The sequence below is a fragment of the Narcine bancroftii genome, chromosome 1, assembly GCF_036971445.1.
Source record: "Narcine bancroftii isolate sNarBan1 chromosome 1, sNarBan1.hap1, whole genome shotgun sequence".
Taxonomy (NCBI): domain Eukaryota; kingdom Metazoa; phylum Chordata; class Chondrichthyes; order Torpediniformes; family Narcinidae; genus Narcine; species Narcine bancroftii.
The window spans coordinates 87,872,691-87,895,139 of NC_091469.1; the positions used below are offsets into that span (position 1 = coordinate 87,872,691).

Here is a 22,449-nt window from a genome sequence, read left to right on the forward strand (position 1 = left end):
TCACTGGAAATTTACCAACGCAGTATTGTTGATTCTCTTTTAAAACACTATTTTTTTAAACTACTAATAATATAACACATTAGTCAAATTGTGAGTGTGCGTGTGATACCCAAATCATTGCAGCTTCGGCAGAATTCTTGAAAGTCATTCCAAAGTTCAGTCTTACAGATCAATAGTCGAAGCGCAGACTTTTAAACTGATGCACAAATGTAATCAAAGGAGATGGGAGTGACTGAGTGACTGGACTGCTAAAAACCAATGAATCCTCTGAGTTTCTTCTGGAGAAACATAGTTTCTTACAAACAATTGTCACAACTCCCCTTTTCCTTGCATATGGGACATGAAACGCATGACTGCCACAGTGCTTCCAAATCCCAGGTACAGATCAGTGGGGTTCAAAAAGGGAGAATCAACCAAATTGTCTATTATCACAGAGTCAGTCCTGCTCAGTGTTCGATGAGATGGCCACTGGTCAGTCACGTGCTGTTCCTTTAGTGTTCCACACACAGGACTCTCTCACCACCTGTGTGCAGTGAATTGGGATTCACTGGTAGGGTGTTGTTCTGATGGCTGGTCCTGCCTCCCAGCTCCGCCCCTATTTGCCCACATATAACCCTGGTTTCCTGCCCAAACCCAGAATCCTTCTGAAGACTACTGTTGAACCCTACCCTTAGTTATAAGCTAATAAAAGCATTTGTTCTCTCTCCAGTCGTGAGAACTTTTATTCATGCTACACGGTTTCCCTGGAAAAAGCACACAATTTCCTTTCTCCTCTCCAAATTAGCTAATTTGGGTACAGTCTGTACTGGCTGATGCCACCCAGTCTCTCCAAAGCTGGGTCCTTAAAGTTATACTCACACTAAATGAAACAAGAGCTCGTAATAGCTTGAACTGTGGATATAAATAACAATCAGTTTAAAATTCAAATTTAAATATCACATTCTAAAGACAATGGTTTACAAACACAAATATGTGAAATTAGGAAGTTACTCTACAAGTGATATAACTGCATTAGTTGCAGAAGTTTGGATTGGTGGAAAGTTGGCACCTCCCTGAATCCCATCAGGCAAATGAGGATCATCTCTATTTTTGTGGGGTGATGATGTTCCATAGTTAACTGAATGACTGTTTCATTGCTCCTCTTGGCTAGTCACCTGTTTGAAAAGTGTAAAATGAGCATATGTTCTGATATAATCATGATTCTGTCATTTCCTCTTTTATTTAGACATGCAGAATGGTAATAGGCCCTTTCGGCTCACAAATCCCTCCGTGCTGCCAATTACACCCAATTGACCTATAACCCCCGGTACGTTTTAAATGGTGAGAGGAAACTTGAACCCGCAGGGAAAACCCATACAGATATGGGAAGAACGTACAAACTCCTTATAGACAGTGCAAGATTCGAAACCCAATCCCTAATCATGCATAACTTTTGTTTCATAACCATTAAAGTTCAACAAAAAAAATGTTATTAGTTAGTTTTTTTTTAATGTTGACACACACCATTATTTTCAAAGGTCAAATATATGGATGATTAAGGCTAATGACATAAGTAATAAACAATATTTCTCTCTCCACAGATGCTGTCTAACCAGCTGAAATGCGCATTTCCAGCATTGTTTTAAATCAGACAAAAAATCTAATACTCAGCAGGTTGGGTAGATACTATGAAGAAAAAGCAGAGTTAAAAGTTTCAAATTAGAGACCCTTTTCAATTTTAAATGTGAACATGGACTTCCTTTAAAGAAGCCGACAGTGGTTTATTTTAAAATCCTGTGACTACAAGGTCATGGCCCAAGATGGCAGTGCCTGTGTAAGGCAGCAGCCATAAGGGATTGCAGATTCTGGAGAAGCAGCGGACTGGCACAGGTCACCAGAAAATGGGAAGACCACTCTCATTTGAGAAGGAGAAGCAGAGGAGATGACCATGGGATATTGGACCAGTGAGGGGCTCAGAGGCTGAAGAACAAAGTTGGAATTTGGGGACTCGAGGTGAGGAACTCACTAAGCCTATAAAGGTGACTGTAGACAAGGAACTGTTGGAGTCTGGCTAGAGGCTGGTTGAAAGGGTACAAGGCATCAGAACAGGGATGCAAGAGGGTGCCAAGGAGCTGGAGGCTTCTAGACTGTATCAGAGATTTGCACATAGAGCTCGGGTCGCTGATGGCTGGATTAAAAGCTGTGTGCCTCCGGAGGTTGCGGGAGCGCTAGAAGCGAAGCATTGGACATTCAATGCCTCTGGTGGGGGGGGGGGGGGGTGGATTCTCTTTTCCTTTTATTTCTCTGACAATAAGAGGCACTGGGCAATTTGTGCTGATGGCAAATCTTTTTCTGCCTTATGGTAGACTAAAGTACATTTTATGTAATATCAAACTTTCTTATTTTTACATGACAATAAAATAATCTTGAATCTTGGATCTTTTCAATCGATGTTGCTTCATCTGCTGAGCTGACTATATCCAGCATTCTCTGATTTTATCTGGTTTACAAACAGGTTTACTTCACCTTTTTTCTTGTTCAGAAACAAAGAAAAATATTCAAACATAAACAGCAATCAATTGATCTTAGTTAAGGCAGTCAAGACCAGAAAGCAAATGTAAATTCTGAATCTGTTAAATTGAGAAACAAAATGTGAAATTTGTGCAATTTGTGACAAATGATGAATCACAAATTCAATTTCCATTCATTTACAAAATTGTGGATTTTGTCAAAGATGTTAACTATTTGTCACATTATTTAATGACACCAAATTATGGGAACTGCATATTAATCCATCAGAAATTCAGTAATTAATTACTTTCATAAAGTGAAGATCACCAAGAATAATCTCATTTTATGAAACTTGAACCATATCCCTTTCACCAATCAGTTTGATGTTATACAATCCATATCAGTTGAGCAATGTCTTGATTTAAGATTTTCATACTTGTCTCCATGTCCACTTGCCTTGACAATGGAAATGTGCATTGGCTGGCAATCTGTTTCTCACGTTCTGCTGCCTGCTTTTAGATCCAACTCCACCCATCATCATTCCTACTAATCTGCACTGACTCTGTGTAAGTAACATCTTCATTTTACTTCCATTTCTCCCTATTTTGGCAATTCCTTCCAACTTGGTGTATTAGGACAGTGTAGGTTCATGGGACTGAAGGGCCTGTTATCGGGTAGTACATCTAAATTTAAGGGGGGAAAAAAATCAAGATTAAAAAAATTAAGTATCTATATTCAAGCTTGAAGATTCATTTATTGTCATGTAATAGTATAGAACATGTAATATGACATGAAATTGCTTTGTGCCTGCAGTAAGGCATACAAAATAAAGAGATTTGAGATTCCCAATAATATCTCAACTGATTCGTCACCACTTTGATTAATTGCACCCCAGGTTGTTTGGGTAAATATGCTATATTTTTCCAAGGAGGAACTGAGATCAGCAGGTTTAGTGAGGGTGGTGTAATCCACCTCAAGGAAACTGCATCTATAGGAATATCCTAAGATTTCAGATTTATTGTCAGAGTACACACATGATATCACATACAATGCTGAGATTTTTTTTCCTGTGGGTGAGGCAGAATTATGATGTAATGGTAGTCCAAAAAAACTGTACACAATGTACACATGTAAACAAGTTTTTTTAAAAATGCAAACAAACTGATTGTCCAATACAGAGTGGAAAAAAAAAATCAGACATGCAAAAGTAAGAGTCCTTAAATGAGTCCCTGATTGAGTTTATTGTTGAAAAGACTGATGGAGGTGTAGCGGCTGCTCCCGAACTTGGCAGTGCATGTCTTGTGACACCTATTCCTCTTTCTTGATGGTAGCAGCAAGAACAGAGCATGTGCTGAGTGATGTGGAGCCTTGATTTGTACTGCTCTCCAGCAAGAGTGTTCCCTTTAGATGTTCTCAGTGATGAGTATGGTTTTGCCTGTGATGTCCTGGACTGTGTCCACTACATTTGGCAGGGTTTTACACTCAGGAGTATTAGTGTCTTCATCCCAGACCATGATGCAGCTGATCAGCACACTTTACAAGGGTTTTTGATGTCATAACAAACCTCCACACACAAACTCCTGAGGAAGTACAATGCCAGTGTATTGGATCTATGAAAGATCCTCTGAGATCATGACTCCCAAGAACATAAATTTGCTCACCCTCACCATCTCTTATTCCCCCAATGATCACTGAATCATACATATCTGTTTTCCCTTCCTGAAGTCAACAATCAGCTTCTTGGTTTTGGTAACATTGAGTGTGAGATTGTTGTTGGTGCACCATTTGGCTAAGTTTTAACTCTACATCCTGTATGCTGACTAATCATCCCCTTTTATATAACCCACTACCATGGTTGTAAAGTGAAGAAGAGTACTTTAAGCAATAAACCAATGTTAAGTTGCTTCAAGATTGTCAACTGCATTGTCACTGAGAATCACAGCTGTTAAGCCTAATAGCACAGTCATAATAAAGTTGTATTCTCAATATGCAGAGAAGTGCAGGAATTAAGAAATTCAAACTTGATATTTTAATTTTTTTTAATATATTTTAATATATTTTAATATATTTTAATTTTAATATTTAATATATTTTAATATATTTTTAATATATTTTTAATATATTTTTTTAATATATTTTAATATATTTTAATTTAATTTTCAATTTAAAGATACAACTCATAAAAAAGGCCATTCCAGGCCTAAGCCCTTGCCACCCAATAATCCCATGTGATCAATTAACCTACTAACCCCAGAAGTCTTTGGAATGTGGGAGGAAACTGGAGCACCCAGAGGAAATGTATGCAGAAGTCTCTTTTCCACTCAGAGTGTTCCAATCAAACACATTCCTTTAGTCATTTCTCAATAAACTATTCTCATTCACATGCCCATCAACTCAATTCCTGTCACCCACATATACTTTGGATAATACAGCCAACTTGCCTATTAATTACTATGTATTTTGGATTTTGGAGGATACAGACACTGAAGTCACCCAGGTAGTCACAGGAACAATGTACTAACACTTTGGACAACAATTGAGGTCATGGTTGAACCTGGCATGCTGGAGCTATGCACCCTAAATACACTGAAAAACAATTGGGGATTATGATAGACATCTTCAAGCTGAAAACAAAAATAATGTCAGATTTCCTGTAGTAAGTTGGAGAAACATTCAATTAATTTTAATTGAATTCAGCATGTTTAATCACATGATGCTGACACAATGTGTTAGTTCAACTGATCTAAACAAAACGTTCTGCCACTGATTTTTGTTTGTACTTCGCATCTGATGCCTCTCATGTCAGTGTCCAACATATAGCCAGCATTGATGGATTTCAGTTGTCCTGACACCACTTTTTATGGTTGTAATATCCTGTAAAACCTTTCACCATGTTCATCACTGACAGTATCAAGTTCACCAGGGAACAAGTCCAAATGCAAATGAAGAGAATGAAAATAATTTTCAATGACATTTTGCACTTCATGGTTTTGGATGCTTGAAGTCAGCTAAAGACCTCAACAATGAAGACGCTGTTTACATCCGGTACTGCACGGATGGCAATCTCTTCAATCTGAGGCACCTGCAAGCTCACACCAAAACAGAAGAGCAACTTGTCCGTGAACTACTCTTTGCAGACGATGCCGCTTTAGTTGCCCATTCAGACCCAGCTCTTCAGCGCTTGACGTCCTGTTTTGCGGAAACTGCCAAAATGTTTGGCCTGGAAGTCAGCCTGAAGAAAACTGAGGTCCTCAATCAGCCAGCTCCCCACCATGACTACCAGCCCCCCCACATCTCCATCGGGCACACTGAACTCAAAACGGTCAAGCAGTTTACCTATCTCGGCTGCGCCATTTCATCAGATGCAAGGATCGACAACGAGATAGACAACAGACTCGCCAAGGCAAATAGCGCCTTTGGAAGACTACACAAAAGAGTCTGGAAAAACAACCAACTGAAAAACCTCACAAAGATAAGCGTATACAGAGACATTGTCATATCCACACTCCTGTTCGGCTCCGAATCATGGGTCCTCTACCGGCATCACCTACGGCTCCTAGAACGCTTCCACCAGCGTTGTCTCCGCTCCATCCTCAACATTCATTGGAGTGACTTCATCACCAACATCGAAGTACTCGAGATGGCAGATGCCGACAGCATCAAATCCACGCTGCTGAAGATCCAACTGCACTGGGTAGGTCACGTCTCCAGAATGGAGGACCATCGCCTTCCCAAGATCGTGTTATATGGCGAGCTCTCCACTGGCCACCGTGACAGAGGTGCACCAAAGAAGAGGTACAAGGACTGCCTAAAGATATCTCTTGGTGCCTGCCACATTGACCACCGCCAGTGGGCTGATATCGCCTCAAACCGTGCATCTTGGCGCCTCACAGTTCGGCAGGCAGCAACCTCCTTTGAAGAAGACCGCAGAGCCCACCTCACTGACAAAAGACAAAGGAGGAAAAACCCAACACCCAACCCCAACCAACCAATTTTCCCCTGCAACTGCTGCAACCGTGTCTGCCTGTCCTGCATCGGACTTGTCAGCCACAAACGAGCCTGCAGCTGACGTGGACATTTACCTCCTCCATAAATCTTCGTCCGCGAAGCCAAGCCAAAGAAGAAGAAAAGTCACTAAGAAAATTCTCAACTAGCCAGACTAAGCATGCCCAGGCCTAAGGCAATATTTGTATTGCACCTGCAATTAGTACATGCCAAGGCATTCTTAGAGTGACCAAAACAGTTTGCTTTGTGGGCAATATACTCGCTGATTAAAAATAAGATAGGAAATCATTATAATAGGTTATATCTAAAAAAAAACAATATGAAAATGTTATGATTTTCATGAAAGGCAGGCCAAAATCACACCAAAAAGGGATCAGGAAGTTGTCATGTGAAACTATATATTGTCAACTGAAAAGCAAATGTTATAATTGAAACAATGCTCCCTGGGTACTGCTCTGAAGTTTCCACTAACTTTTCTCTGAGCTTATCTGTTCAGTTCAGGTTGCATTATTAAGGGAAGAATGTAGATGCTATGGAGAGGGTGCAGAGGAGATTTACAAGGATACTGCGAGGCTTGGAGAACATGCCAATGAGGCAAGGTTAACAGTGTTAGGATTTCACTCTTTGGAGTTAAGAAGGATGAGAGGTGACAATAAAGGTCTAAAAGATTATGAAAGGAATAGATACGGTGGACAGCCAGCAATTGTTTTTTCTCAGGATGAAAGTAGCAACAGAGGGAAGAGAGGACATCTGTACAAGTTGAGGGAAGGAAAATTTAAAGGAGATGCCAAAGGCAAGTCTTTTACAAAAAGGGTAGTGGGGGCTTGGAATGCATTGCCAGGGGTGATCATGGAGGCTGGTAAAATAGGGACATTTTAAAGCTTCTTAGTCAACCACATGGATACAAGAAAAATAGAGGGTTATGGGTGTAAGATAGGGAAGATTTAGTTTGCTGAGTAGATTTCTTTCAGTTGGCACAACATAATAGGCCAAAAGGCCTGCATTGTGATGTTGTGACGTAATGTTCTATGTTCTATATTTTAGTTCCTGACTCAAAGGCAAGAGTGCCACAAATTGAATTGAAGCTTGAGCCACTGGACAATGTAAGATCAATGATAGCAGTATAATTATTCTTTACTTTGAATCTTGACTTTAGTTAGTAGAATAATATTTTCAGCATTGTTACAACTCAAGAAGGTATGATTTAAATCAACTTTCCAAGCATATAAATATAATATCAGTACCACCTTCAAATGTCATTTGTGAACAAAGTGACTGAAACTTTTTTTTTGGAAAGGAATATGAATTTAAAAAGCCTTGGAAGATATTCAGTCTTTGACTCTGGTCACAGTGCACTTGAGAGTATTATTTAATGTGAAAAGTTAATGAAATCAATTTTTCAGTTTGAAAACTTGGTCACCAAATTCATCATTGAGATATTTTTGTTTAAGCTAAACTTGCCATGTTAAATTGAAGCAAGAGATCACTTTCATTTGTTTTGTTTCCTTGTAGTTGAAAGCAACTAGATTATAAGGCTCATAAAGTAAGGTTAACAGAACTAGGGCTTTATACTTTAGAGAAACAAAGGATTAGAGGTGACATAATAAATGTACATATATAAGATTATGAGAGGCATAGAAAGGGTGGACAGCCAAGTCAACAACAGCAAATACCAGAGGACATTTGTTTGAGATGAGTGGAGGAAAGTTGAAGGGATATGTCAGAGCTATCTTTTAATACAGGGAGAGGTGGATGCCTGGAATACATTGCCAGGTGGTGCTGGTTGAGGCTGGTACAATATTCAAAAGACTCTGATATAGACACATGAATGTAAGAGAAAAAGAAGGTTATGGGCATGAGCTAGGGAAGGGTTAGATTGTTGTGGTGTAGGTTTCCATAGATCAGCACAAGATTGTGGGCTGAAGGGCCTGTACTGTGCTATACTGTTCCATGTTCTAAGGCTCAACTGCATCAAGGATTGTTTCCAATTTCAGTTTTTAATTACAGAGTGAATTTACACACAGTCTCTTCCTTCTTTGTTCCCTCCTGAATTTATGTTGATAAAGGTTGGGTTGCTATTGCAAAAGTGCTGGCAACGTTTTTTCTTCAGTCACCATACAATTTTTCCATGCACAGATTGGGATGGTCAGCAGTGGCAAGTGGTCAGCACCTTAAACACAAGATCATTCTTATTCTCACTGACATCCAACACACATTTGTCACCCCTTTAGCAAAATACCATCAGTGTAGTAAAAGTCAAAATAATATGTTTTAAAACTTAGTAAAAACATAGAAATGCTGGAGGAAGTGAACTGGTCATGCAGAGTCCATAGGAGGAAAATACATATTTATCAATGTTTTGGGTCTGAAACTTCTCCTACATGCAGGACCTGGTATCATTCCTTCTTAAACATTGAGAGTTGTTTTTAATGACTACTGTTAACTCTGAAGAAATTTTGTCTCATCATTTCTCAATGTTTGAGGTTGCTCTCATGCTTCGTATTTAAGTACCAGTCCATCTCCTGTGTTGTCATTAGATCTTAGGCAGTGTTGGGATGTTTATCTAAGAAGGTGTCCTGTCATTCTAAAACCACTGTTTCGATCAAGCTACCTTATAAAATCTATTTTTAAGGTGCACTGAAACCCCATTCGTTAATCCGCGGAATCGCTTGTCTGTGGACCCCAAAAGCCGCTTTCAGGTGGAATTGCCTGGAGAAAGCGGCTATGGAGCCAGCTGTGGGTGTCAGCAAGGGACGTTCAGGTGGCAGTGCTGAAAGCAGTGTTCTGCCTCCTGAAAGGTCCACAGCAGGGAGAGGTGCCACGGTGCAAACGCCGGCTCCTGAATTGGGGCAGCCTGACATCCCCCCTCCCCGCTGCCGACAGCCCCCGGCATGGGACTTTGGGCCCCGGGGAGGGGGGCTGTCGGCAGCTGACTGTCATCAGCTTACCCCCGCTAGGCACCTGAAAGCTGTTCTTGCTGTTTTCAGGTGCTTAGGGGGAGCACTCGGAAGCAGAGATTATACCTCCCTGAGGTGGGTTGAGTAAGTGCTCCTCGGGGACATGTTCTCCACTTTCTGGTGGCCTCCTGAGAGTCGCATTCGGGTATTTTAGGCTGCTTTACATTTGGGTATTCTGGTCACCTCAAAGTGGCTAAACTTTTCAAATTTCTGTAAAAATAGGTTGATTAAAATTCAGAATATGAATATTAAAAGAATTCGCTTGCTTTCTTTCATTGAAATTGTTAGTTATAGATAGCGGATCCTTCGAAAACAGGTAATATTTGGGTTTGATTATCTGTGGGCACTGACATTTATGCATCTGTTCTGTGACTCAGCTATATAACGCGGTACGAAATCTATGACTCCAAATACCGCCTTCTAATGAGGTTTTACTATGTCAAGACCAATCCTGGAGCAACAGCAACTCCTTTTGCATTTCCAACTTGCGTGCTTGATCAACTAATCTGAAATTCTTTCCAAAGGAGTCTTTAATAAGAAAGCATGTTATAAAAGTTTCTGGGAAGGATTTAATCACAATCTTCTTCCTCTTCCTATCATCCGCCACCTCTCCTCTGCTTCCTCACAGTCCCGTTTGCCTGTGCATTGCTACAATTCTTCAGAATCATTTTCTTTCCCATTAATGATGTGATGTCACTTCAGCAAGAAGTACATGGTGTCATATCACATCAGTCCGAGTCACCTGACACATACTTCACTTATTTTCATCCATGTGATTCAACTGTTACAAACGTGACATCATGCCATGTGTATAAACCATTTTATGTGTTGGATGTACTAGAAATAACAAATCTGTTTGTAGACTACATATTTTTTAAATATAAATCCAGGTGTGAATTAATAAAAGGTAGTTAACTGTGCTGTATATCCAAATATCAAGATCAAATGGGTATAAACAAGGGTAAATAAAGTTATGAAATTACTTATGAGAAATGCTCATTTATTGTTAATATTCAAGTCATGAAAAGACGTACTATGTCCAATTCAATCAGCAACAATCAGAATACAGTTGCAGGTGAATTCAGTCTCCTATTTTGTCAGGTGACGACAAAAGGATTGTGGAACATTTTTTTTCCAGTCAGTACATCGACTTGGAGAAGACCTGACAAGGATCTCATCATGATCCTTGGTAAATACACAAAATTACTTGAGAAAATCAGTTGGTCCTGCAGGGTCCATAAGAGAGAAAAATATATAAACAACATTTTGGGCCTAAGCTCTTCTGAGCAACAAGGCAAAGGGCTCAGGCCCAAAACACTGGTTATACATCATTGCCACTGATGAATGCTGTGGGACGTGCTGAGTTTCTCCTGCAATTTTGTGTATTAAAAACAATTGCAACACCTACAGACTTTTCCACTCTCATGATCTGTAAGCTCCTCATTTAGAGTTCTTTTAATTTTGAAATTCAACATTTATTTTTTAAGATTTAGACAGCAGGCAAGTCGTTGTTCAAGACAATTTGCAGTGGGAGGGTGTCTTGTCCATACAAAGGGTACGAGTTGTCAAGGAACTTTCAACTCCTGGCTCTTGCTAACAATTGTGACTGATGTGAAATTTATGCAGGATGCATTACAATGATGAATTCCTGAAGGGATACTTTGGCTTTAAGAATTCATTAAGAGTAAGACAGTTTGTCAGGATATGTATTGCAGTCACTTGATATTCTAGAACATTCTATCCTATAAACCATGAAATATAATAACCAATATTTTAGAGTAATTTGGGATTCTTCTAAAGTTACAGGTCCATGATAAAGAGATGACATTCTGTGCAATTTGGAAAGAGATAAATACAAAGGCTGGGGTCATTATTCCAAATCAATAACTTACACAAATAATTAAAGGATAAAGTAATCAAAGTTTCCACTACTAGATATAGTAATACATCATGAAAAGATTCACAGTAAGGAGGCACTAGAAGCTCATGTATGACAAGACTGTTTCCCCTGGAGAAACAACCATTTTTAAAAGTTTCATCATGTGTAACGCAAAGCTTCTAAAAATTCAAAAAATATTTCCCTTCTCTAGTTCTGAGAAATTGGCATTCATATCTTGAACATTACTTTGATCAAACAGCAGACTGAAAATTGATCCAAGCACCAATATCCCTGAGTGGAAAACCCTGCAAAAGGTAGTGGACACAGCCAAAGACACCACAGGCAAAGCCTTCCCCACCATCAAGAACATCTACAGGGAACACTGCCATCAGAGAAGAGCAGCAATCATCAAGGATCCACACCATCTAGCTCACTACTACCATCAGGAAAAAGGTAGAGGTACTACATAACTTGCACAACAAGGTTCAGCAACAGCTGCTACCCCTCCACCATCAGACTCTTCAACAATAAACTCAATCAGGGACTCATTTCAGGACTCTTAATTGTGCACTTTATTGAATTTTTTCTCTCGATATTGCACAATTTGTTTACATTTCTTTAATGAGTAGGTTTGTTTTTGCACTCAATGGTAATAAGTGGTAATTCTGCCTCAGCTTTGGGAAAAGGAATCTCAGGGTTCTATGTGAAAGCGTGCATGTACTCTGCCAATTACTTGAGTGCAGAGTAATAGAAGTCAAGTCCATGAGCTCTCTGAATCAAGTCTGAGACTTGAGATGGTGTCTGCAATCCACTTACCAAGTGCAATAGAACAGGAGGTTAATCCATTTTGTATATAGCTGCTTTTTGGCTGCAGGGTGGTAATGTAGAAAATGTATCTTGGATGTTACCTATCTAGTTAAACAGGCAAGCCTGCAGACACTGTGCATTGTAGTACAATACATCAAAGTGCAGGAGAATCTGAGCAGGTCATCTGATGCCCAATCTAATGCCCAAAAATTCATTGCTGGTTGAAACTTCTTGAGACTCACCACATGGCATTGCACTTATTTCATGATATTTCAATCCAACATGATGCTGCTACCATGTAATTTTTTAAACAGAGTGAAATGTAAAAGTCCGTAGGCACTTTGATTGCTGTAAAAAAAACCAGAAATGCTGGAGAAACTCAACAAGCCTTGCATCACCCATAGGAGGTAACGATATGTAACTGACATTTCAGGCCTGAGCCCTTCTTCAATGTATGAGCAAAGAGCAGGCAGGTGCCTGAATAAAAAGCCTGGAGGAGGAGAGAAGAAAGAGTAGGGGGGAGGAGGACGGGCAAGCAAACAAAAGGTGATAATAGAACAGACAGGTGAACATGAGGAGGTTTTAACCAACTGGAGAAAACAACTAATCGGGGAAGCATCAGGGTAGAGATGCTCCACTGACCAGGTTCAATCTGATCTCAGGTGCTGCCTGCGTGGAGTTTGCACTTTCTCTCTCTTTCTGCATGGGCTTCTTCCAGTGACTCTGGTTTTCTCCCAAATTCCAAAAACATGTTGATTTGTTGGTTAACTGACCCTAGTGTACAGGCAAGTTGTACCATCTGGTGGGAAGGAAAGTTGATAGAAATGAAGGGCACATTAAAATAGGATGAGTGTGAATGGGTGGTCAACAGAGACTGGGCAAAAGGGCTTGTTTCTGTACTCCATGCCTTTATAACTTTAAATTTCCAGAACTGAAACAGATTTAAATTAACTTTAAATTATTGCATGGTTACAGGACTTCCGACCCACAAGCCCATGCTGCCCAACTACACAAATTAACCTACAAGCCCTGTACGTTTTGGAGGGTGGCAGGGACCACGTGAGCACAAAAAAAAATACACAATCTTCTTATAGACAGCAACAAATTTAAAACCAGGTTGCTGGCGGTGCAATAGCATTGCACTAACTGCTTCACTAACCATGTGGTTACTGCATCCACGTTCATATATGTCCTACTTTTTATTGGCATTATTAATGAGTTTATTAAATTTTCAGTTGATTAGCCAAATCAGAAAAGATAATCTGTTGAAATTGCTTAAAATTTCTCAAAAGTGAGTCTAGCACTGTACAGAGATTGAATTAATCAGGAAGAATGAAAGCATTTGAATTTACATCATAGGAAAATACTGACAATCCAGTTTCCCAGTGTTTAGAATTCCCTGTGGTTCTGCATGGTTCTGTCTGGCTCCCTCTATGTCCCAGTTATCCACAGACATACCATCTACAGCTCCAAGTTCTCATGAGGTCAGCTGTGTATTCTTGGGATTGGGTCCCAAATATGTGACCAAAGCCAGGATTGGGCTCAGACACAGAGGATCAGGAATGTGGTCCAGTTCCAGTTAGAGCAGTGATTCTCAACCTTTGTTTTCCACCCCGCCGCCCCCCCCCCCCACCTTAAGTAATCCTTTACTAACCACGGTGAACATATAGCATATATACTCTGTGGCCTTCGACACCGTGAGCAGGAAAGGGCTTTGGCAAATACTAGAGCGCAACGGATGCCCCCAAAAGTTCCTCAACATGATAATCCAACTGCACGAAAACCAACAAGGTCGGGTCAGATACAGCAATGAGCTCTCTGAACCCTTCTCCATTAACAATGGAGTGAAGCAAGGCTGTATTCTCGCACCAACCCTCTTTTCAATCTTCTTCAGCATGATGCTGAACCAAGCCATGAAAGACCTCAACAATGAAGACGCTGTTTACATCCGGTACCGCACGGATGGCAGTCTCTTCAATCTGAGGCGCCTGCAAGCTCACACCAAGACACAAGAGAAACTTGTCCGTGAACTATTCTTTGCAGACGATGCCGCTTTAGTTGCCCATTCAGACCCAGCTCTTCAGCGCTTGACGTCCTGCTTTGCAGAAACTGCCAAAATATTTGGCCTGGAAGTCAGCCTGAAGAAAACTGAGGTCCTCCATCAGCCAGCTCCCCACCATGACTACCAGCCCCCCCACATCTCCATTGGGCACACAAAATTCAAAACGGTCAACCAGTTTACCTATCTCGGCTGCACCATTTCATCAGATGCAAGGATCGACAATGAGATAGACAACAGACTCGCCAAGGCAAATAGCGCCTTTGGAAGACTACACAAAAGAGTCTGGAAAAACAACCAACTGAAAAACCTCACAAAGATAAGCGTATACAGAGCCGTTGTCATACCGACACTCCTGTTCGGCTCCGAATCATGGGTCCTCTACCGGCATCACCTACGGATCCTAGAACACTTCCACCAGCGTTGTCTCCGCTCCATCCTCAACATCCATTGGAGCGCTTTCATCCCTAACGTCGAAGTACTCGAGATGGCAGAGGTCGACAGCATCGAGTCCACGCTGCTGAAGATCCAGCTGCGCTGGGTGGGTCACGTCTCCAGAATGGAGGACCATCGCCTTCCCAAGATCGTGTTATATGGCGAGCTCTCCACTGGCCACCGTGACAGAGGTGCACCAAAGAAAAGGTACAAGGACTGCCTAAAGAAATCTCTTGGTGCCTGCCACATTGACCACCGGCAGTGGGCTGATATCGCCTCAAACCGTGCATCTTGGCGCCTCACAGTTCGGCAGGCAGCAACCTCCTTTGAAGAAGACCGCAGAGCCCACCTCACTGACAAAAGGCAAAGGAGGAAAAACCCAACACCCAACCCCAACCAACCAATTTTCTCCTGCAGCCGCTGAAACCGTGTCTGCCTGTCCCGCATCGGACTTGTCAGCCACAAACGAGCCTGCAGCTGACGTGGACTTTTTTACCCCCTCCATAAATCTTCGTCCGCGAAGCCAAGCCAAAGAAGAAAGAAAGAAAGGGATTATTTAAGGTGGTATGTGAGTGGAAATAAAAAAGTTTGCGAACCACTGAGTTAGAAAAGGGGTAACCGATACACAAAATGCATCAACTTTTTCCTGCGGTAAAGGCACACAAATTGATGGCACAAGTATTACCTGACATCACCAACAATAAGAGAACACAAAGCAAAAGAGTCCCTTCAAAGACCTCAGTCGCATAGACTCCTGTTTGATCCATTAGCAACCCGGGCTTCAGATCCAACCTCCAATGCAATCAGGAAGGCTTCAGTACGAGGCCCTTTAGTAGCCTTTCTTTCCCTCAACACTTTCTCAAATCCAGATTCTGATACCTACTTCCCATGAGCCAAGCTCCTACAGTGCACAGCCTGGCATGTGTGTCCTTCGACCATGTCGTCCAACAGCCCTCAGCTTATGTAGGTCCTGCAGCTACTGAGCCCCTCATTGGTTTACTGCTGTAGTCACCAAGGTATGGGACAACTTAAATGTTTTGGCTTATTTAACATGCTTAAACTCACCAGACACTGTCACACTCCCTCTAAAGTAACTTTCTTTACCTGAATATTTAAGATACGGCTGTGTATTATGTTAGAAAAAATGAAATTAAAGCATGTTTCAGTATAAAAGGAGCAATATCCAATCATCTGGAAGATAACCTCATCTGGAACCACCCAAGGGTGCCAGATAACAGAAATTTTACTGTGCATTTTTTTGCCTCCGTCAGCTCACCACACGTTGTAACCTTCAGATGTTTCACATTCGTTCTATCACCAAATGCAGCAAATGGCATGAGAGATTCCAGAAACAGCCAATGGAAAATATAGAAATGGCTTTTTTAACAGACATCCCAAATTTAACTACTCCAGCAAGGAGAAGAGGAGGAGCAGAACCAAGGGGCAGGAAACATCTGCAAGTTGCTCTCCAAGTCACTCATTATTCTGATTGGACCCATTCTGTCTCATCCTCGCCAGGTCTCAATCCAGTACCCCTTCACCACGTACACTACAGCAACTCAAAAAATGGATTCCTACCACAAAGAAAGTTAAGAATAGGCAATAATTTCTGATCTCACTGTGAAACGAAGAAACAAAAATTCAGTTTTAAACTTTGTTGGCTGTAGGAAAATCTTCGGCGTGGGCAATTTGAATTGGATAGCCATCTTAGGATCTTTGAATCTTTGGGTGGGCTAATCATCTGAACTCAAATACTCTTGAGGCAATATTTATTTATTTTTATATATGAATTCTAGTCCTGTATATGTATTGTTTGTGAGTGTTTTATGTCCGGTTGGGTGTTTGCATGTTTTGCACTGTGGACCAGAGAACTCTGTTCCATCGGGTTGAACATGTGCAATCAGATGACAATGAACTTGATTTGATTTGACTTGAATATATATGCATCATAATATGGCAGAACAGGTCCATTTAGCTCACCTAGTCTGTGTCCACCATCTGAGAGGGAGCAATATTATAAATTGAGTCAACTTGACCGGGGAGCACAAGGCCTCAGAGCAGAGGTTAGCTTGTTTAATCAGGAGATCCATTACTTTTTAATCTTATTTAATTGCACTATCTTAACAATTTAACTGCAAGAGGGAAAGTGTGAGTTGAGTGGGCATGTTCCAGGAATCGAGCTAACAAATGGATGTTGATCATTATTTTTATCCAACTAAAGAAGGTTATGAGACTGGAAAATGTGGCTTGCTTCAAGAATTATCTTGTACTTCAGTGTCTCTGAAGAATAGCTACAGAAAAATAAATGGTGAGAATAGGACGACACAACCCAAAAGCAGCTGGTTTCATCTGCATGTTAGATGCTACAATAGACAGTGAATGATTACACCTTTTCTGTCAATGTCATATTACTGCAGGTAACCTCAGATGACTTCTTCAGTGAAATACTGAACTGAAGTCCTCAAGGTTCATGTATATTCAGAAAGTGAATGAAGATAATTTTATACTCTACGGGCTTTCATGACTGCCTTTTTTAAGTATGTGTTATGAGGTTTTTAAGACTAGATTAACAGCTATGACACTGACTTGTGAAAATAATTATTTTTCTTACACCTCCCCCTTTCTCTCTCCACTCTTTATTCAGATGCCTTCCTATTCTTTGCTGATACCTTGAAGGGCTCACAACTGAAACGTCCGTAATATATCTTTGCCCCCACTGAATGCTGTGAGAATGGCTGAATTCATCCAGTATTTGTATTTTTACTATAACCATCTGCAGACTTTCATGTTTCACAAAAAAACTAACTTTATTTCTTTTTAATGGAATTTCTGCAACTAGGACACAAAATGAGACACAAAATTCCCTCTCTATTGCTCTTTCTATCCCCCAAGGAGCCTTGATCCCTATTGCAAACCTTCCCAGATTCAAGCTTCTACTTTTGTGTCTCATCAAATAGGATGAATTCCTGCTTGCAAGAGTTTTTAATCATTATTTTTCCACCACATGCGTTTGAAAGATGACACAACCTGAACTTTTACCAAAACCATGGGGAGAATGCTCCAAAAGATGAAAACTTCAGCAGAATAAGAACTGCCCATTTAAAGATCAATTATTATTTCCATTTGTCACAGATAGAAGTTTAAAGATTTTTTTCTATATTTTGGGACAACCACTCTGTTCAGATTTCACAGAGTGAAAGATGTGACTAGTGGAGTTCCACAAAGATCTGTTCTGGGACCCCTGCTCCTTGTGATCTTTATAAATGAACTAGATGAAGAGGTGGAAGGATGGGTCAGCAAGTTTGTGGATGATACAAAGGTCGGAGGAGTTGTGCATGGTGCAGAACAGAAGGTTGTCATAGGCTACAAAAAGATATAGATAGGATGCAGAGTTTGGGCAGAAAATTGGCAGGTGGTGTTCAATCTGGATAAGTGTGAGATGATGCATTTTAGAATGACAGACCAGAAGGCTGAGTACAGGGCTAATGGTCAGTTACTTAAGAGTGTGGATGAACGTAAAGACCTTGGGGTCCAAATCCATACATCCCTCAAGGTTGCCATGCAGGCTGATAGGATTGTTAAGAAAGCCTATGGTATGTTGGGTTTCATTAATGGGGGATTGAGTTCAAGAGATCATGTTGCAATTCTACAAATTTTGAGTGAGACCACACTTAGAGTGCTGTATTCAGTTCTGGTCACCTCATTGCAGGAAGAATGTGGAATCTCTAGAGAGGATGCAGAGGAGATTCACCAGGATGCTACCTGGATTGGGAAGCAAGTCTTATGAGGCAAGGTTAACAGAGCTGGAACTGTTAACATGGAGCTCCAACATGGAGGGTTGAAGGGCCTGTACGATGTTGTACTGTTCTATGTTATATGTGCCTCTGAATCCAATTTAGAATTATTTGTTTTCAATACTTTAAAAGAACAACCATACAAAACCCCCAGTATCTGGCATCTGTGGGAATTGGAAGATGTTGGATAAGTAAATTTTCCAATCGACTGAGATTACGTGTTGCATGGATTGATGAACTGACTGCTGGGGACACCAATTTTAAGCATTTGTATTTTTTACCAATTTATTTTTCTTGCCAGTTGCTCGAGACTGCCAGTTTTTTGAATTCCAGATAATAAGGATTTTATTGTAAGCTGTAAAATGTTCATCGAGCCCTGTTCTAGAGAGTGAATCAGCGTTCATGAACCACGCCCCCTAACAGGCCATGATCCTGTTTCCAAGCACCAATCTTGTCTTCCAATCCCCTGACATGATCAACCTCATCAGCACCAATCCCCAACATCATCCCAATTCCTGAGAGCCTTGATTGATATCCACTTCACTCCCCAGGTCCCCATCAGATGGCATTCTCTCCAGCCAACAGAATTTCTGCCTTTCATTGGTTGGGTGTGCCCTGTTGTGGATTCTCCTGCTATGGTTATATTTGCTTGCAAAACAGGGGAAGGAAAGTGATTAGAACACTATGTCTTGGGGATCCTGAATTTACAAGCATTGGACTAATAAATAAATTGATGCTTGGAACATCATGGATCATATAACAGGTAAAGTTCCCCATGCAGGTGGTTGGTAACAGTGGATTAATGTGCCAAGTAATGATGAATAACTGACCTCCATTCTTCCAATGACAGATTTTGAAACAAGGTGGATGGTCCATATTAATGAATAATATTCCAATGCAGGATATCAGTAATACAGGATTTTAGTATTCTTAAAACCATAAGATAAAAAGATACAGCAGCAGAAGTAGGTATTCCAGCACAGAGTTCACTCTCCGACTTTTTCCTACAACTTTTGATACCATGACAATTCAGATATCAATAGCTGCCTTAAATACATCCAATAACAGCCTCCACAGCTACCCATGGCAGCAAATTTCAGAGGATCATCAATCTCCAGCTAAAGAAATTAATTCACATCTGTTTTAAATAGACAGCATCCAATCCTCAAGTTTTGCTCTTTTTCCCTCGACTCTCCTGCCATGAGAAAGAATGATGCCACTTCTACTGTCTGGGCCTTTGAATGTTCAGAGTGCTACTATGGAGGTTTCCCCCTCATTTTGCACTCCTAGGATACAGTCCAAGAGCTGGCAAACATTCTTCATAGGTTTACCCCTTCATTCCAGAAATCATTCCTGTAATTTTTCTCTGAACCCTCTCCAATGCCAGCACATATTTTCTTAAATAAGGACCCCAAACACTACCCCGTACTCTACATGAAGCTTCCCCATGCCTTACAGAGCCTCGGCGTGTATCCTATTGATCTAGACATGAATGCCACATCTTGCAAAAGTTTAGAAATGATGGATTGAAGTCTTTTCATTGACACCCAATTGTGTTGGATTAATGTGATCCAGATGGTACATTGTACTGGTAGATCAACATGAACTTGGTCTGCAGCCATTCAATAATGATGTAATAACAGGTCCTGCAGTCTCTCTGTATTAGTGGAATGATGCAACAATGCCTAGAACCAGCAATGTCAGAACAATGTGATCTTCAAAATACCAAATAATGGTGGATTTCTGAATGCATTCTTGCAATTAGTCATGAATGACCGTGATAATGGAACAATGCTCCAGTTGGCTCCTCAAGAACGACAGATTAATAATGAGGACATGACTAATGATTACACGATTACACGCCATGAGTAATAATGTTAAGGATCGCTGCTCTCAGATTCTGTAAGCGTCCAGTAATGCCAGACCAGTACATCTCCACAAGTGTTTTGTCAGTAGTGCCAGACCAATGCATCTCCTCAGGCATCCAGTAATGGCAGAATATGAAAATGCTAATGGATAATAATGGGAATTTATTGTACATACATCCATTTAAAGTTCAGAAGCATCAAAATTTTTTACTTGCTGCAGCCAAACAGGTACACAAGATATATTAAACACTGTAGTATACATTACATTAACACAATGCATCAAGAGAGAAGAGATAGTTAATATAAAAGGATAGATAGGTGAATACAGTAAAACCCCTCATATCCAGCACATATGGGGATTGGTAGATGCTGGATAAGTGAGTTTTATAGTTGCTTGAGATGGTGTTTTGCATTAATGGAGAGCTAATGGAAAGGCATGTCCATTTTAAATTTCTGTTTTATTTTAAACCATTTATTTGCTATATTTTTTTTGTTCCAATTGCTTGTGGTTGCCTGTTCCTTGAATTCCAGATAACAAGAATTTTATTGCATTTGCAGGTGAAGTTCAGGCAAGAAAAGGAATTAAAACAAGATAAAAACAGATTAATGAGCCTCCAAGTGTCCAGTAATATCAGATTAATTTGTTTCTAGAGCACCCAGAAACATCAGATCAAAGTGCCTCTACATCTGTCCTGTACTGCTGAATTAAAATGCATCTACTCACTCATGGCAGATTTAAGCATTACTACACACACACACACACACACACACACACACACCATTGATGGATGAATGTGCCTCTTGAGGCATTCAAAAGTCACATAACTGAATCACCAAATAAGGATGTATTTACATGTCCCTGAATTTCTCAATAATAATGGATTAAGGAGCACTTGCAGATGTTCAAAAAAATACATTAACTCGCTGTGCAGTTGTTCAGTACTGGCAGATAAACCCATCGATGTATACGTTATTTATTGCATCCATTCATGCAGCCAAAACTGAAGTTTGTCTTCAGTGTGCACCTATTAACAACGACATTATTCTGAGTGAAGGCCTAGTAATGGTCTTTTTACACATCATTGCAGGCAGTCAGCAATGACAATTTGCCAGTAAAGGTGGATTAACATGCTCCAAATGCTTTTATTGACAGATTAATTTAGCCAAGTGCCACCAAATCATGATGGATTAATTCTACCCCTTTCTCTCCTACAGGTTCCAGAAACAACAGATTAGGATGACTCTGCAGACAGGCAGTAATGATAGAATAATGCACCCATTTAGGAGCTCAGTATCAACAGGTTAACACACCACTATAGGTATCCAGTGAAGAGACACTAGCACAGCCAAACATATGCCCATTAATGAAAGAATAACTAATAATTCTTTTGCAAAGTCATGATAATAATTGTTAATTCTCAATTCTGTATTTGTGAATTTTATCTCAGAGTCATTGATTTTACTGTCTTTTTAGTAATGCTTCTGGTGGGAATAAGTTCGGTGGCGCACACCTCTTGTGCACCTCCTATGCCCTTCCCACTCCTCACTCTTGCTACCTTGCTGAGAGCAAAGGGGGAAAGAAAGAGAAGGAACCCATAAAGACAATGGTTGTATTATTTTGTCATCTAAAGGGAAGCGAATAAATGCTGGAAAACAATTTAGTGAGTAGTCTCCTCTTCTATGCCCTATGCAAATCCATTACACAACAAATAAAATCGTTGCATGTGCACACCATGATCGATGAATACATTCCTGCTAACGCCTCTGAAAATGGAAAAACTCACAATAGATTCCAATAATAATGGAATATCGTATCGTGACAGGTTGCCAACATTTTATCCCATTCATACTGTTGCACAACAGTAAGGATTACCACATCCTTGTTATAGAACCACACAGCCATGCCAGAGCACTGATTTACAGGTCCAAGTTATGATGTTTTTAGGCACAAATGCAGTAATAATGAGCCCATTCATAAGCTTCACATTGCAACATAAACATACCTCCACAAGAAACGAGCAAGAGTCAAGGCACATTTTAATGATGTCTAGCAAAGCTGGACTAAAGCCTGCAGGAGTCCAGCAATGACAGCAAGGCATGTTAATGAAGAAATAATGGTCCCCTGCAGAGTTTTTTTTCTTAAGGTTGCATTACA

At 40.4% G+C, this 22,449-nt stretch overlaps 1 protein-coding gene and 1 long non-coding RNA gene across 19 annotated transcripts in view; one reads left to right on the forward strand and one right to left on the reverse strand.

Moving 5' to 3' along the window:
* Window positions 1–22,449, reverse strand: part of LOC138760976 (astrotactin-2-like) — a 1,981,947-nt gene that overhangs the window by 519,747 nt on the left and 1,439,751 nt on the right. The gene's annotated exons all lie outside the window — the stretch shown is intronic.
* LOC138761054 (uncharacterized) lies at window positions 7,545–21,951 on the forward strand. The gene is made up of 3 exons (XR_011356090.1): window positions 7,545–7,598; window positions 11,591–11,784; window positions 21,510–21,951. It is a non-coding gene; the product is annotated as an uncharacterized lncRNA (long non-coding RNA).